This window comes from Marmota flaviventris, chromosome 14 (assembly GCF_047511675.1).
Source record: "Marmota flaviventris isolate mMarFla1 chromosome 14, mMarFla1.hap1, whole genome shotgun sequence".
In the NCBI taxonomy this organism is placed as follows: domain Eukaryota; kingdom Metazoa; phylum Chordata; class Mammalia; order Rodentia; family Sciuridae; genus Marmota; species Marmota flaviventris.
In genome coordinates, this window is record NC_092511.1 from 84,913,072 (window position 1) to 84,929,057 (window position 15,986).

General features: G+C 50.4%; 2 long non-coding RNA genes across 3 annotated transcripts; one reads left to right on the plus strand and one right to left on the minus strand.

Annotated features, from left to right (window-relative positions):
• Positions 1 to 4,525: 4,525 nt before the first annotated feature.
• Positions 4,526 to 8,377, plus strand: LOC114105529 (uncharacterized). 2 transcript variants are annotated; one of them, XR_003585020.3, is made up of 3 exons: positions 4,526 to 4,618; positions 4,837 to 5,001; positions 8,013 to 8,377. It is a non-coding gene; the product is annotated as an uncharacterized lncRNA (long non-coding RNA). The 2 variants fall into 2 exon arrangements; XR_003585021.3 differs by having other exon boundaries at positions 8,027 to 8,377.
• LOC114105530 (uncharacterized) lies at positions 7,022 to 15,362 on the minus strand. The gene is made up of 3 exons (XR_003585022.1): positions 15,232 to 15,362; positions 8,626 to 8,756; positions 7,022 to 7,400 (listed from the first exon to the last, which is right to left on the minus strand). It is a non-coding gene; the product is annotated as an uncharacterized lncRNA (long non-coding RNA).
• Positions 15,363 to 15,986: the final 624 nt, after the last annotated feature.

A 15,986-nucleotide genomic window follows, 5' to 3' on the forward strand; every position in this document is an offset into this window, starting at 1 on the left:
GAGAGCTGGGGTGTTCTCCACCCACTCCTTCCAGCCATGGCAGGAAGCTGCTGCTGGCCTGCACTGTAGGCAAATGGGCCATGGTGCTGGGGGCTGGAGGTCAGCTGGGATGTGAAGAAATGGCATAGTGCTGGACAATGTCATCCAGCTTTGAATCCCTGGGATCTTTAGCAGGGCAAGGTCAGAGACTGTGCTCAATGTAGCGTCTACTTCTCAGCATAGTGCCAGGCGCACAGCGGACCTTCATCAATACCCGTGGAATGCGCTGGCTGTCACCAAATAGTGATTCACTGCAGGGCCTTTCCCAAGTCCTCTTCTACCTCAGAGTGCCTGTGTCTCGCAGAGAGTTAACCAGCTTCCCAGGCCCCACTGGAGTTCCTGGTTTTGCCAATCTGGGGTGGGGTCTGAGAATGTGTGTTTGTAACAAGGTCCCAGGTGACCCTGAAGGTGATGGGTCTCAACACAAGTGACTTTCCCCCTCCCCTGGGGTCATTTGACAATGCCTGGAGACCTTTTGTGTTATCACAAGAGTGCTAGTGCACAACTCAGGTAGAGGCCATGGGTGCTGCTGAATGTCTACACTGCACGGGGAAGACCTCTGCAGACTAAGAAGGATCTGGCCTGATGGGCCAAGGGCGCCAAGGTGAGGAACCCAGTGTGGAGTACAAGCACATGAACTTGGGTGTGTGCAGGTATGGCCTTGGGGCTTGTTTCAAAGGTGGCTTCTGTCAGTGCAAAACTCCAGCACCTCTGAGTGGCAGCGTTTCTAACAAGCTCTGAGCAGGGATGTTGGTGCTGCTGACCAAGGGACCCCATTTTGAGTAGCCAAAGTGACGTGGAGTTCTTAGGACACCATGAACTTCCCAGAAACGCAAAGTGGACATCTCCTGCATTAGTTCAGAAGAAAAGAAACTCTGAGTTTGAATAATCCTCTTTGGACTCATCTAGTTGCAAGTTTGCCCTTAAAGCAGCGCTGAGACAGCGGGGCCAGGTTGGGGACAAAGCTCCACTCCTCTCCTAGCCGCAGGCAGAGGCCTGCTGAAAATGAGGAGGGTGCAGAGGTGGGTGAGAACTACCTTACTTCAGTCCCCAAGCATCCAGTCAAGTCTATTGTCACCTGGAATGGTGGCTTCTTTTCCAGGGGCCACGCTAGCCTTGGGGTTTGCATCTGCCTGCCTTTCAGTTCTGCGAATGGAAGGTGGGAACTGGCTGCTTGAGACACGGTTGCTCTCTTGGGAGAGGATATGGGAGAAATGACATGACGCCCAGCCCTCCAGAGCCCGCACCCCTGCCCCTGTGATAAATGGCAGAATTAACAAGGTTTGGTTGAGAGGGTCCCCACAGATTGGTGACTTCCCATGTCAGCCAGCAGATGTCACTATGGCTGGCAGAACAGAAGGCCTTTCAAGAGTGAGCTGGTGGGGAGGGGGAAGCAGAGAGGGGAAAATGGCATCAAATAGAAGGCAGAAGCCAAAACTACCCTTGGCCTAGCGGGCTATGGTCCATACTATCATTTTAGGAATGGGGGACATTCTCCAATAAACCCTCTATCTGGTCATGTCATTGAGGTCCTGCTTTTGAGATTTAGGCAGAAATTCTCCAGTGAAACACAAAGTTCCTGGCTTCTCTCAACTGAGAAAGCCTCCAGGTTTTGGCTCCTGGCCTATTTGTGTCATGAAACATTTTCTTGAAGGAAACAAACACTTTGCACTGAAAAAACATATATTTGATGTAACTTACCCACAGACATCATATTGACGGGTTTTAAAAATTGATTCATTTTACAAATTCAGCAGCGTATTCTGAAATTCCTTTGCTATACATATAATTTTACCCCTTTTGGACAATTATTTGATAGGTGTCATGGATGTTTTAATTGTTAGAATTTGTGTGTGTGTGTGTGTGTGTGTGTGTGTGTGTGTGTGTGTGGTTTGGAAACAGGGCATAAATTTGGCCTTCTTAATGGGCCATGTTAGTATACACAACTGCTCACACATGCTTAGCAGTAATTATAAGTTACATTTCCTTCCTTTAATCTTTTCCTGAAGATGTGCCTTTCATGTGTAAAGACAAGTGTTTTCAAAACTGACTCTCTGGACAGATCTTTGGGCTCAGATGGTCAGTGTTCCAAACTGTGCCAGAAAACACCAAACCTAATTTCACAGGCTGGGCTGTCCTTAGCTCTGGCCTCCAAATTCATTCCCCTTCCTGGCTGTACAACCCATGAGACTTGCCAGAAAGGAAGAGCCATGGAAGACTTTAAGGAGGACAGCCACAGGATCCTCTTTGCTCCTAGCCTCTTGAGAAAATAATAAAAACAATAACGTCAAGCAAACACATGGTCTAGAACCTTCTTCTGTAAATAATTAGTATTTACCATATTGATATGTGTGCCGAGGTCCAAATTTTATTTCTTTGAGAGAGAGAGAGTGTGTGTGTGTTTGTGCGTGTGTGTGTGTGTGTGTGTGTGTGTGTGTTTGATTCTTAAGAATCAAAGGCAGAGAACAGAGATAATTCTATTAGCTGCATCTGGATAGCACTTGGCCTCCTTTCCTAGCAGGGAAGGACCTGAAGTCAATGGCAGAGCTTGTTCGTGGTGGAGCCAAGTGTGTCTGCAGCATTTTCAATGCTAGAGCATCAGTTCTGAGAATTTTAGTATAGCACCTAATTTTTTTATCTTTTCAGCAACTTGCAAATGTAGGTGTTGAATGAGGGGTATCCATCAGAGGAGAAAAGCCATTGTTTTGGAGAAGCGGAATGTCTAAAGTCTTGTTAGAATAAGTGGAATGAGGTCACTTAAGACTTCAAGGAGAGACAGCAAAAGCAGGGGTGGGGGGTGTGGGTTATGGCTCAGAGTTAGAGCACTCGCCTCACATGTGCAAGGCCCTGGGTTGGATCCTCAGACCACATAAATAAATAAATAAATAAATAAATAAATAAATAAAGTTATTTAAAAAAAAGCAGGGGTGGGGTTGGATATACAACAAACCTCAGAGATGTTCCTTCCATGTCAGGAGGTAGCAGGACATTGGAGCAATGCCTGTGCATCCACTGCTCAGTTCCATCTTGGGGGCAGACCCAGCACAGCAAGCTGATGAGGGACAGGACATAGGAAAGCCATCTTTACTGCAGATGACACAACTGAGCCTCTGGGTCATCCCAGAGGATGAGGGGAGGCAGATGCAAGCCAGGATTGGAGGAACCCATGGAGTACCATCAGGTGACCAACAGCCCGTTCAAAACTCTATTGTTCCTTAGAAAACTTGGAATGGAACCACCATTGGGCCCAGCTACTCCACTCCTGGGTCTATACCCAAAGGACTTAATATCAGCATACTGTAGCAATGCAGCCACCCCAATGTTTATAGCAACTCAATTCACAATAGCTAAACTGTGGAAGCAATCTAGATGTTCTACTGTGGATACAAAAAAATTGTCCTATATAAACAAAATGGACTAATACTCAGCATTCAAAGAAAATATAATGATAGCATTTGCAGGTAAATGGATGGAGTTGGAGACTATCATGCTAAGTGAAGTAAGCCAATCCCATAAACCCAGAGGCTGAATGTTCTCTCTAAGAACTGGATGCTGATCCCAAATGGGAGGAATGTGAGAAATGGAGAAATTTTGACCAAATGGGAGGGAGGGGAGGGGAGGACGTATGGGGCAGGATAGATGGTGGAATGAGATGGACATTATTCCCCCAGGTACATGGATGAGTAACATAGGGTGCAATGCTCCATGGTGTCCAATTAGGGAAATGAAAAGTTTTCTTGCAGTAGTGTACAATGAATCCAAATGCATTCTGCTGTCACATATACTGAATTTAAACAACTAACAAAAAACTCCTATGGTAAGAGAGCTTCCAGTCCTGGAGCACAAAGAGTACCAGGGGCGTCTGGGATAAGAGACAGAAGCAAGACAGAACGACACATGCCTGTGACCTTAAGCTTGGGGAATGGAATACAGTCACATAATAGAGGTAGAAAAATGGTTGTGAGCGATATTTTCCTAATGACTATTAATGCAGATGGCAATTGGTTGTTGGTGTCCTGACCCACAGCAGTCATTTTACAAGCAATGCCCATCCAGCGCTCTGTCTGGGCCTTGCTCTGGGCCACCACTCTCCCTGCCTGGCCTATGTCACATGTCCCCTTGCAAGCAAGAGGAGTGGCAGGCGCCTTTTCAGGGGCTCTGTCCTTCTGGGCAGCAGGACCGTCCCCCTGGCTGAGGAGCCATTTCCCATGAGAAAGCCCAGCATCCAGGGCCGCGTCCACAGGGTCCCACAGCCACGAGGGGCAGCCGCAGGCCTCACACCTAGGAAGTTGGGGACAGGTGAGGAGGCTAGTTAGTTGGTGTCCCACCCTAGGTCACCAGCTGAGCTGACAGCCTGGCAGGCAGGATGCCCGGAGCCCTGCCCTCAGCACACAGAGTTGGTCATAGAAGCGGGGTGGGGCCGTCGCCAGGGAGACGGGGGCGGGGCCTGTGCCAGGGCGCGAACTTGGAGCCCCAGTCAGCGGAGCTTAGAGGAGGAGGAGCCCGGAAGTAACTCCTGGTGGCGGCGCCCTGGGTCCTGGGTGGAGGGTCCGGCTGGCGAGGTCAGTGACAGGAGAAGGTGAGCTGGCCGGGAGCGGCCCCGGTCTAGGCGCCCACACGAGGGTGGGACCCGGGAGGACTCTGCCGCCGCCTGGGAGCCTCGGTCCGGGCTGCCTGTGCCCTGGAGCCGCCAGGGCGGTCCCCACAGCGCCCACCGCCCGAGCCCGCTGTCCGGCTCTCACCTGAGGCTCTCCTCAGCGGAGCTGCTGTTCACAGCTGGGTGGGTTTGACTTGCAGGGTCCTGGTCAGGATGCGGGGGCCTCAGCAGAGTGGCCTGGGCCGCGGACCTCAGAGGAGAAGAGGTGGCCTGACCCGCAGGCCCCCTGGAGAGTGGGAGGGCGACGGAGGAGCCCAGTGTGACCTGGGGAGCAGGAGGCCCCTTTAAAAGACAGACCCGCCCAGGTATTTCAGGTCTCACTGACTCTGTGTCCTTTTGTTTTCCTGTGGCACCTGTGGATTTTGTTTTAAGTCCTCGCTTTAAAAACCCTTTCCTGATTCCTTCTGTGTAGGTGACCCATCATTTTAAACCATGTTCCAAGGTCACTTTTTGGTGTATGTGTGGTTCTGGGGGTTGATCCCGGGGCCCTGAGCCTGTTAGGCAAGTGACCTACCTGAGCCACACCCTCAGAGACCCCTGTAAACGTTTTTCCCCTTGGCCTCGGGGTCTAATTGCCAAGGCTGACCTCAACGGTTCCTCTTCCTCAGCCTCCCTGGTGGCTGGCGTGACAGGCATGCACCTGGGACTGTCACACTCTAGCCTGTGATGGGAACTCATGTGCATCTGTCCAGGGCTGAGCATGGTTATGCAGAGCTGTGCTCCAGGCTCCCTGCAGGGCTGTGGAGGCTTCTGGTGCCCAGCAGCCCTGGTGCCATGGCCAGGCTCCTCCCAGCCGAGGGCAGGCAGCTGCCCATTGCTGTAGGCGGACCTTATTTTCTTCTTTTTGTACATGTAACGTTATCTGCAGTATGTTGGATTGTTTGCCAATTACAAGTCTAACAGGTCCTCTAGAACCTTCAAACAATTAGTAAAATTCCTAAAGAGTAAGTGAGCATGCGCAGATTGGGCTAATGTTTTGGGAAGAACAGATGGTCTCATCTAAGCCCTTCACCATGCAGCACACAGCTCCATGCTTCCAGCCTACATCCTGCTTGACTATTCTTCATTTGTCCTGAACTAACCTAGTGTCAGAGGTAAAGACAGGGTCCAGAGACCCCTGTGTACTTTATTAACATCAGGTTTGCAAGCAAAAGATTAATGAGGAGCAAAAGAAGAACCCAGTGCATCTTGGGAAAATATAAGTAAAAGAAGAATAAATCAGTATCATCAAACAATGTGGATTCAGCCCCTTTGGTGGTGAGACACGCAGACCCAGGGAGAGCCCTCGAGGAGGGCTCAGCACAGCAGGAGAGACAGACAAGGACGTGCCACACAGCTGGAGGGGAGCAGCACCCACACAACCCTAAAGACCAGCCAAGCTTTGAAATGTCTCCCAGCCCCGCTCAAGAAGATGGCAGATGAGAAGGGAGGACAGGGAAGGGCTTTCCCACCAATTGGGGAAGCAGAGGGTCCCTGGGGGAGGTGGAAAGCAGCAGCAGCAAGTGACAAAGACCAATGGAAGGTGGCTCAAGGGCCAGGCTAGGAAGATAGCTCCTATGCCCAGAACCTGGGAACCCTGCAAGTCATCTCCCAAAAGGGCAACAGTGGGGGGACGAGGAATGAGGCCACTCTGTGCCAGAGGCAGGACAGCCTCACAGAATTCCTTACAAAGTGCCTCTGAGGTGTCAGAGAGCAGAGGGCTGTCCTGCAGGCCACACATCCAGTGGGAAGGACAGGGCTGGCCATGTTGCGCTGTGTGTGGGCGATCAGGACAGCACTGGGAAACCTAGCCAAGGCTGTGGCTGAGGGGGAGCCCCGGGGAGAGGGCCACACCATTCAGCAGGGCTGCAGGCCTGGCGGAAGCCACACAGGAATGGGAGGCAGGGGCTGAGCAGTGCCACCACCCAGGGAGGCCCCTCCACGGAGCAAGAGAGGGACAGGCAGGACAGCAGGAAGAGAGAATACACGTGTCCTCGGGTCCAGGACAATGGCTTTGGCTTTCTCTGCCAGCCCATGGAAAGCCCTGGGATGATCGGAAGCAGGGACCGCTGTGTGTTGACATAGGTGTTTACAGATGGGTGCCCGCTGCGTTCTACACACTGGGCTGGATCTGAGGACCCAGGGGGGACCTCAGCAGAGGGCATGGACGCTCCTCCTGCAGGGCACGGTGCAACACCAAGGGCAAGTTCCTTCCAAAATAACACACACACACACACACACACACACACACACACAGGATTTTCTTTCTTTCTTTCCTAACAGTTTTCTTTCCCGCCCATCCTCCCCACCCACCTGCACTGTTAGGGACTGAACCCAAAGTCATGGTCACAGGTACCTCCTCAGATGAAGAGTGTTCATGTTACTTTTTCATAATAGAAAATGAAGATGTTCCTAGGTATCGGGAAAGTACAGCTACTCCGCATGTTGTGAGGGCTCTGCCCACAAAGAGTGAAAGATGAGCCAATCTTTAGAGAAAGGGCGAGAAGAGGGCTTTCCAGGCACAGGAACCACCCTGTGCAGAGGACGAGTGGGGGTCCATGCGGGGCACAGAGGCATTTGGGCTGGCTGGGGTTGAAGACCACAGGTGGGAAGGGTGCAGACCCCAGGGGTCCCGGGCTCGGTCATCCGAGAGGCTCACAGACACTCTGCAGCAAGGGAGGGGAGGTCTGCAGCGGGCATCCAGGTGGGCGTCTGGTAGGAACATCTGAAACACACAGATCTGGGATCTGAAGTCGAGGTGACAGACAGGTGAGGGTGACAGGCCTGGACCACGTTGTGGCCGGGCGTATAGGAGAGGTGGAGGATGGGAGAGGAAGCCCCAGGTGCCCATGGCTGGGAGCTGCTTGGGAAGAGGAGGGGACGTTGATCCCACTGGACTTGAGCTGAACCCCTGATGTGGCCGTGACTAGCGAGCCAGGGCCATACAGTAAAGGAACCAGGGGACAGCAACAGCAGAGGCAGCACGCGTCCTATGCCCACCGGCAGTGTTCATGGTGACTCTGGATGACCCTGGGAGGACGGTGTCACACAGAAACAGCAGAGGGTGGGACTGAGCTCTGGATCCGCAGGCCCAGACACGCGGACCTGCTGATGAGGAGGCGTCCTTCCCAGTCACTCAGGAGCCCCTCTGCGTGACCGAGCATTTCAGAAGCATCACCCTGCCTGCCATATGCCCTTCCAGAGCTTTCTACGAATATACAACCTCCTTTCCTCTTCTCTTTAACCAGGGTGTGACCCACCTGCCCTTCAGGCCCGATGGCTAGCTCCCCCCGCCCCACCTCCCTCCCCCCACCCTGACAACACATGTCACCCTCAGCCCCACTTTCCCAGGCTGCATGCTGCACCGCATTCAACTTCACGTGCTCCTGTCCTGCCTACTCTCAGGAAACCGGGTCATCTCCAGTTTGTCACTATTATGACCAGCTCAGCCACCGCGGATTTGGTCACAGCGTCCTTCTTTGCTAAATTCCTGGAATGGGAGGCCAGGGTGTGAGCATGTGCACCTTGACGGATTCTGAAAGGAACTGCCAAGAACCTTCCTGCAGGAGGCTCCTCTCTCTCCAAGGGGCCCAGGACGGGGTCTTTCCTCTCAGCGCGGCTGCATGGCTTTATAGGCCGACCCCCGCTGTTATATTCTTGCTTTAATCCGTATTTTAATTAGATTAACCATCTTCTACATGAGCCATCTCATGATTTATCATTTTATGAGTCAGCCTCACCTAATTTCAGCCATTTTTCTGTAAGAGTATTGTTCTCTTTCCCCCTTTAATCTGGGACTGTGGAAGCGAAAATGCTGTCACATTTTGCCAGTTTGTTCTTAGTTTGCCCTTGGCCATGACAGAGCCGTGTCATTTTGGCAAAGCAAACCTCCAGAAGCTTCCTCTTCAGGGTTTCCACTGCTGGTTGCAGACACAGCAATGAACACTCACCGCGATGGTGACCATGATGCAGATGTTTTCGGTGTCCTTCCAGAAAACCTTCTGAGGAGTGACCTTGGCAAAAAATGGACCAGTCTCCCAAAGACCGCAGTCAGGCAGAGCACTTCTGTGATGGAGGTGGCCTACAGGGGGAAGACGGTGTGAGCTCAGTGCCCTGCCACCAGCAGGATGGGCTGCAGTCCCCGCATGTCCCCGACCCTACCTTTCCCAGCACCCTCCAAGAATTAGCCACGGCCCTGAATTTTACAGAAAGTTGTGCCCAGTTCCCTGCTGAGGGGAATGGTTGCTTCCAGAGGAAACCTGCCTCTGGGCACGTGACCCAGAGGGGCAGAGCTTCTGGGGGCTATAGCAGCAGCTGAAGACCCAGAACGTGTCCCTCAGGAAAGAAGAGGGTGTGGAGGACACAGGCAGGTGTCCCATGCCCTCACACTCCCATGTTCACACACAAGAGGCTTCTAGAAGTTCCTTTGCTCAAGCAGCAGGGCAACTCCTGGCTGTGATTTGGGTGTGTCCCCAGGAGTCCCGTGTTGGAGCCCTAAGTCCCAGAGTCTTATGTTCATGGTATTTGGAGCCAGGCCTTTGGAGGGGTCATGGTTAGAGGAGGTCTTGAGGGGTGGCATTATGGCTTTATGAGAGGAGAGGTCCTGAGGGAGTCCCAGCACCCTCGCTGTTTCCCACGTGCCACCTCTGCCATGCTCTGAAGCAGCACAAAGCCCTCACCAGATACCTGGACTGCCCAGTCCCCAGGGCCACGGATGAAAGAAACTTCTATTCTTTAGAAATGACCTGGTCTCAGGCACTTTGTCTTAGGAAACAGACTGAGACACTCCCAGAGATGTGATTGGAAATGGCGGTTCATTCCTTCAACATCACAGTCCTTCCGCCATGCTGCGTGGATTTGGCTCTTCAGAGAGGGGGCAGGCCATCGATGGGAAGTATGAAGTCCTGACCAGCGTCCCTCCAGGGGTCACAGGGCCCCAGCCCCTAACTTGCTGTACTTGGCTAGCCTTGTAGTGGCAGCCACGATGTGCCCCAGCTTGCTGTGACACAGTGACACTTCCATAGCAGGGCTCTCCCTCCACCAATGGGAGAAAAGAGCAGCAGAGTAGGAAGACAAGAGCAAAGGGCAGCCTGGCATAGGCCAGGTGGAGGGCAAGGCTGGGACCATAAGGGACAGGAAGAGAGGGGTCGGCTCTGGGCCTGAAAGCAGAGGGACACAGTCATCTCCCCTGCCTCTTTGCGCAGAGGTGTCCTGGGCTTACCAGGCCCTTGAGCCCTCAGGGCTGAGCTGGATGACAGAAGGTTTTTCAGAGGATACAGCCCAGTCCTGACCAAATCTGGGCTTGAGTGATCATGCTGGAAGGGGCCAAGGTCCCAAACACACATGGCCTCTAGACAGTGCAATGCTGGCTGGAGGGACACTCTGAAACCCAGGTGGCCACCCTGGAGCTGCACAGGACCAATGGCACAAAGAGGGGTGAGGACTCGGGAGAAGAGGCAAGGGCCAAGAGGGACACTTGTGAATTGTCACCTGGGTCAGGCGGGGCCAGCACCAGGGAGGGACGAAAGACACCCTGCCCGGCCTGGGAGTGCTCATCTCTGCCCCCACAGAGCTTGTGTTCATATGGACAGTCACAGGTCTAAAAGGCTTCCGTCCAGAGAGTCCGTGAATTACAGAATCTTCAGCTTATGGAAGTGTGGGGAATGTTGCTTTGGGGCCTCCCAAACCATACTTCTGATTTTTACTCCTTTGTGTCACAAAATATTAATCTCCCACTACCAGAGCCTGGCTGGCACCTGAGCGACAGGAAGGTAGTTCTCACAGTTCCGGAGGCTGAAAGTCCAAAATCAAGGTGCTGGCAGGTTTGGTTTTCATGGACAGCCTTTTTCTTAGCAGGGGCCAGGGAGCTCCCTAGGGCATCTTTTATTAGGGCATTAGTTGCACTCATGAGGATGTCACCCCATGACCTAGTCACCCCCAAAATACTGCCGAATACTGTCAGACTGTGGACTGGGTTTCAACAGATACATTTCTTGGCAGGGAATGCAGACCTTCTGTTGGCAGCATATTCTTGCACACAAGCTGTACAAAAACAGGCAGCCACCAAATGTGACCCACAGCCCACAGTGTCCTGACCCTGTTTTAAATGTTTGAGTTTGGGGGTAATTTATTACACAGCAAGAGCTAACTGAAGTACAGAAGAATAAATAACCCTGTGATCATTAGAAAGCAACAGCCTTGAAGTTGGACAACCTGGTTCCGGGCCCAGCTCCCCATTTGTGGCTAAGCAACCTTGGGCAAGTTAGACAACCCTCCTAAGGCTCAGCTTCCTCGTGGGTGAGTAGGAGGTGGTGAGGGCTTTGCCCATCTCATGGGGATCAGCAAGGCTAAGGAGAACACAGACCACGCAGAGAGCTCCGGTGGACAGAGCACTCAGCACATGACAGCCATTGTGACAGGTGGGAGCAGTGATGAGTCAGATATCAGCCTGAGCAGGTCATCAGTTTATCATTCAGACTCTCCTGGGATGTATCATTCAAAATCCCCTGTGACCAGGCACCGAGCACTAAAAAATACTCCTGCCATTTATGACCACCACAAAAGCTGAACCTGTGGCAGATGTGCATCCCTCACTGCACCACACAATGACTTTGTCTCCTCAGCATTAAACAAACTTTTAAAACATCCTTCCTACCATCTCCATCTGATTTCCCCTTCAGTCAACAGAAGACCGGAAACTTCCATTGCCTTCAAAATCCCTTATGATTGGCACATTAGCCAACAAGCAGTCAGAATTCTCTGAAGCCCCAGCAAGAAAAAAATAAAGTCAAATTCCTATTTGTTGACATTTGAGGAAAACAAGGGAGAAGCCAGGGGCCCCACTCATCGGTGACAAAGTCTTGTTGACCATCTTTTTTTCTAATGCTGACCAAGAACAGCAGTGGAAACAGCACCGGTTCCTCAAACAGGGCAAGAGAGAGGTTGACAGAGATGAAGAAGTACATGGCCATCCGCATGGCCCAGTGGTTATAAAAATAGTAAAGTCTGGAGAGGAAAAACAGTAAAGATGGTTATAACCACTGAGCAGGAGTTATATAGCACTCAAACTTCTCTGCAAAGATGAACAGGGGCCAGGGGTGAGGCAGTAGCTCAGTGGTAGAGCAGTACCCAGCGCGCACCAGGTCCTGGGTTCCATCCCCAGCACTGCCAAACAAACAGGTAAATAAACAAATAAATAAATAAGACTCGTCATGGGTCACATGCCCTTCAGGTTCTCAGGAGCAGGGGCGGTATTTACTTGAGCTCAAACTATAAAACACTAACAGAAAACATCAAGACGATGATCATATCTCAAAGCACACTTGGTGGACAGTCTCGAGCCAGCTTTAGCACCTTGTGACAGTAATAAGAGAACACTCCTGAACCAGAGACTGACAAAGTGAACCCTCAGTTAAAGTGACCTAATGCCATGTGGGCGTAGCCGAGTCCGATGTGAAAATGTGCACAGCCCGTCTCAACGCGGTATACTTGGGATAGATGTGGCTGCCACACGCCAGATCCCCGAAGGGAGGGACAGTCCCCCCACTCCTGCTTGGCAGCCTGGGCACACGAGGTGTTTGTTGCTTTTAGAGACACTGACACCGAGCGCTGATGTAAGAGAGGGATTTTCCTTACTCTAGCCGAGTGCTTGGTCTTAGTTGAAGCTTTAGGGGGAGATAGAAAAGGCTGGATTCCCAGGAAGGGAGTGAATGTGTGGGTAGCATTAGGAGGTGACAGAAGGGAAAAGAGAAGCCCTCCCTTGCACTCCAGGTGACACTGGCTAGGAAGAAAGGTGGCCTTGTGCGTCCAGCTTGGACACTCCATCTCCTGGCCCTGGTGGTGTCCATTACGCCCCCCCGATCTGCTCTTAACTGACCGGATGCTCCCTGCATGTGGGACACTGTGCTCTTAGAACTTAACCCAAACCACCAGGCCCGGGGGCTGGGCTGCAGCTCCGTGGTAGAGCACTTGTCTAGCACAGGCCTGTCTCTGGGTCAGCTCCCAGCACCACAGAACAAAATGCTCTTGGGTTTTACCCAAATGTATGTGCCGTACCTAGACCCCTCTGAAAAGTTTCTGTGGAAAGAATGCCTACAAGTTTGGCCCAACCTCTAGAACTTCAGGTGGACAAGTGGGACAGCTGGGTGCTTTAATTAGCTGATAGCCCGAGGGGACGTTTGGAACAGAACGTTCCTGTTCTACTGGGCATCAGAAACATGGGCAGCTGCCAGGAGAAGGTTCTGGAAGGGAGAAAACGTCAGACAGGAACTAGACTGCTTTTTCCTTGTGGGAATGCATCAGGCACAGAGGGGAGCCCTGCCCCTCCACCTCCAGCCCGGCTCCCTGGAGGCTGCCACCATCAGCAGAGCCATAGGTGCCCTTCCTGGTGTGTCCCCTGGGACCAAGGATCCTGCAGCAGAGCTGGCCACATGCACACTGCATTTTCTAGAACTCAATTACAGGTTCTCATTTGAGGAAGGAAAATAAGAAAGCACTGAACAGAATATATACATGGCTTACATGGCATATTTACGCATAAATAGAGGTTCTGTCAGTCCAAATATACATATGAGTATATGCACACAAACCCAAGTATATAAACCCAAAATTATATTTAAGCCACTTGGTGGGTGGTTGAAGGGATTTTTGAGGGGAAATCTGACAAGTGAATTATTGATGTCTTCCAAATCTACTTAAGGTAGAACTCTATACATACATGGAACTGAAAACCAGTCACAAGGCTTTCATGTAACTCATGGTGGACACTTTTCATCCAATATATTCTGGACTTTATCCCCCTGACAGGACACAGAGTTGTATTCTTTTTAACAAGCAACTTATCATTCTGATAGTACTCATTTTTTCTATTCAAACATAATTGCATTACATATTCTTATGGGGGTGGGAACGGGGACGGAACTCAGGGAGCTTAACCACTCAGCAACGTCCCCAGTCCCCCGTCCCACTTGAGACAGGGGCTTGCTAAGTTGCTGAGGCTGGCTTTGAACTTGCAATCCTCCTACCCCAGCCTCCAAGTGCTGGGATTACAGGCATGTGTCACTGTGCTCAGCTCAACATTCTTTTGTACATTATACACACACACACACAAGAATATCACACATGCACACATAAATATCTTGGGGCCCTATGAGTGTTTTTGTAGGATTAAAAAAGTACATTACTTCTTGATGAAAGAAGACATAGATATCCCACAGGCCTCCAAATGGTATGGGAAAGAAGACATGTGCAGGTAAGCATGCGCGTGTGCGTGCGCACAAACACATACACACACGCGCGTGCACGTTCTCCTGCTTGTCACTAAGGGTGATGTGATTTTAAACAGTTGCTAATACCGACCAGCCAAAGGGGTTTCTAGAGACTTTGTTTGCCTTTCCTTAGGACCAGGACTGCTGCCTCCCTGTGTGATGATTCACATTTCTGATTCTGCATCGATGAGATAAGAACATACACACACTGACCAGCTGTTTAGCCCTTTCCATATACTTCAGAAAGAAAAATAGTCTGATAAGCTAATTGACTGCCTGAGCTATCCACTGTAAACAGAAGCCATCTTCCTGCCTGTTTTGAATGGGTGTCTCTTACTGGTCAGGCAAGTTAATCTTAAAAATGCATCACGTATTCATAGGGTCAAAAGATTCCAAACTGTATGCAGATGGTCAATCATAGTTCAATAAAGCTGTTAAAAATTATCCAAACAGAAAAAGAAATGCTTGAATTAAAAGTTGATGCAGAATGATATTCTTAGAGATGGATTCACTGCTGTAAGAATGAATCGCTTTTGGAGTCACACGCATTCCAGGGCAGGAGGACACTTCCCCAGGGCACATGACCAAAACCTAAGATGCACTATATATGTTTTTGACACATTATACATTTTCTTTAACATATCTAATAAAATATTAATAGAAAAACTATTAATATCAATTATTTTTCCATCAAGCATCTTTAATATTGAGAAAGAGTTTCCCACGATGCTCTTAGAATTCTGTTTTAGGTAAAAAACATCTTGTATCAATAAGAGTTGATTTGTTTCTAGCTTTTTTCAGTGCATGCACATCAACTTTAAGAAAATTCCTTAGCTTATATAAATGTTAAAATAGATTCTACTGACTTTTATGCCTAAAAAAGAAAAAGAAAAAAAAATATATGTTTAAAAAAGAGAAAGTCCTATTAAACCTCAGAAAGATCACACTGGGACAGCAGAGAATTCTGACTTTTTACAAAAGTATTTACAGCAATATCTTTTTAAAGTTGCTGCTGTTCCTGGTTTGAGAAGATGACGCAGGGCTTGGTGTAGAGTGTGTGCCCACCATGTACAAGGCCTGGATTTGATTGACACCCAGGAAAAGAAATTTAAAAAATGAAGCTAATAACATCCTTATGACTGGACCCGGAGACAGGAGCCCTTTGACACTCACAAGCTTGAGGTAGACCGTCCACCCACCCTCCAGAGGGAGGATGGGAAAACCACTCCCACCATCCCCAAGAGCCAGGCCAGGGGGTTATCTCTGTGAGACATCACCCAGACCACAGACCTGAATGAGACCAGCACAGGTTTCCCTCCAGTGCCCCTGGCCATCTGGACACCCCTGGGTTGTCAAGATCTGCTCAGGCTCTGTAACACCAAGCCTGCTCCAGGAACAGCCCACAGAAGTGCTCTCGAGGCTTTCCCTGCCTTAACAGGAGGCACATTTCTGACATCTGTCTCCACTTGCAATCTTATCTACTCTGCCTTCTGGGCCTACTTCCCTCCTTCCCGTTACTGTGCAACTTCTTTCTCCTGCCCATTTAACTTGGGAAATGTTGTTCTCAGCAGATGAACTGTAATAAGCACGCTTACTTGTACTAAAGCCTTTTGTGTCTTCCCAGAAAACAAATTCTTTTCATCCAACCCAAGAATGTGACCTATCTTAGACACCCCATTCCAACACTTTATACTTTTCAAGTTCATATGGTGTGTTAGTTGGCTTTCTGCCACTGTATGAAAAGACCTGAGGTCACTCATCTTATAAAGAGAAAAAAGTTTATTTGGCTCACAGTTTCCGAGTATCCAGTTCACATTTGATTGACCCTTTTGCTTTAGACCAGTAGTGAGGCAGCACAATATGGCAGGCAGTGCATGGTAGAGCTACCCACTCACCTCACAGCAGCTGGGAAGCAGAAAGAGAAAGCCAGGAAGGGACCAGGGTCCCAATGTGCCCTTCAAAGGCACACCCTTAATGACCTAAGATCCCCCACTGGACCCCACCTCTTAAACGTTCCACCACCTCCCAAGAGAGTCACAGGCTGA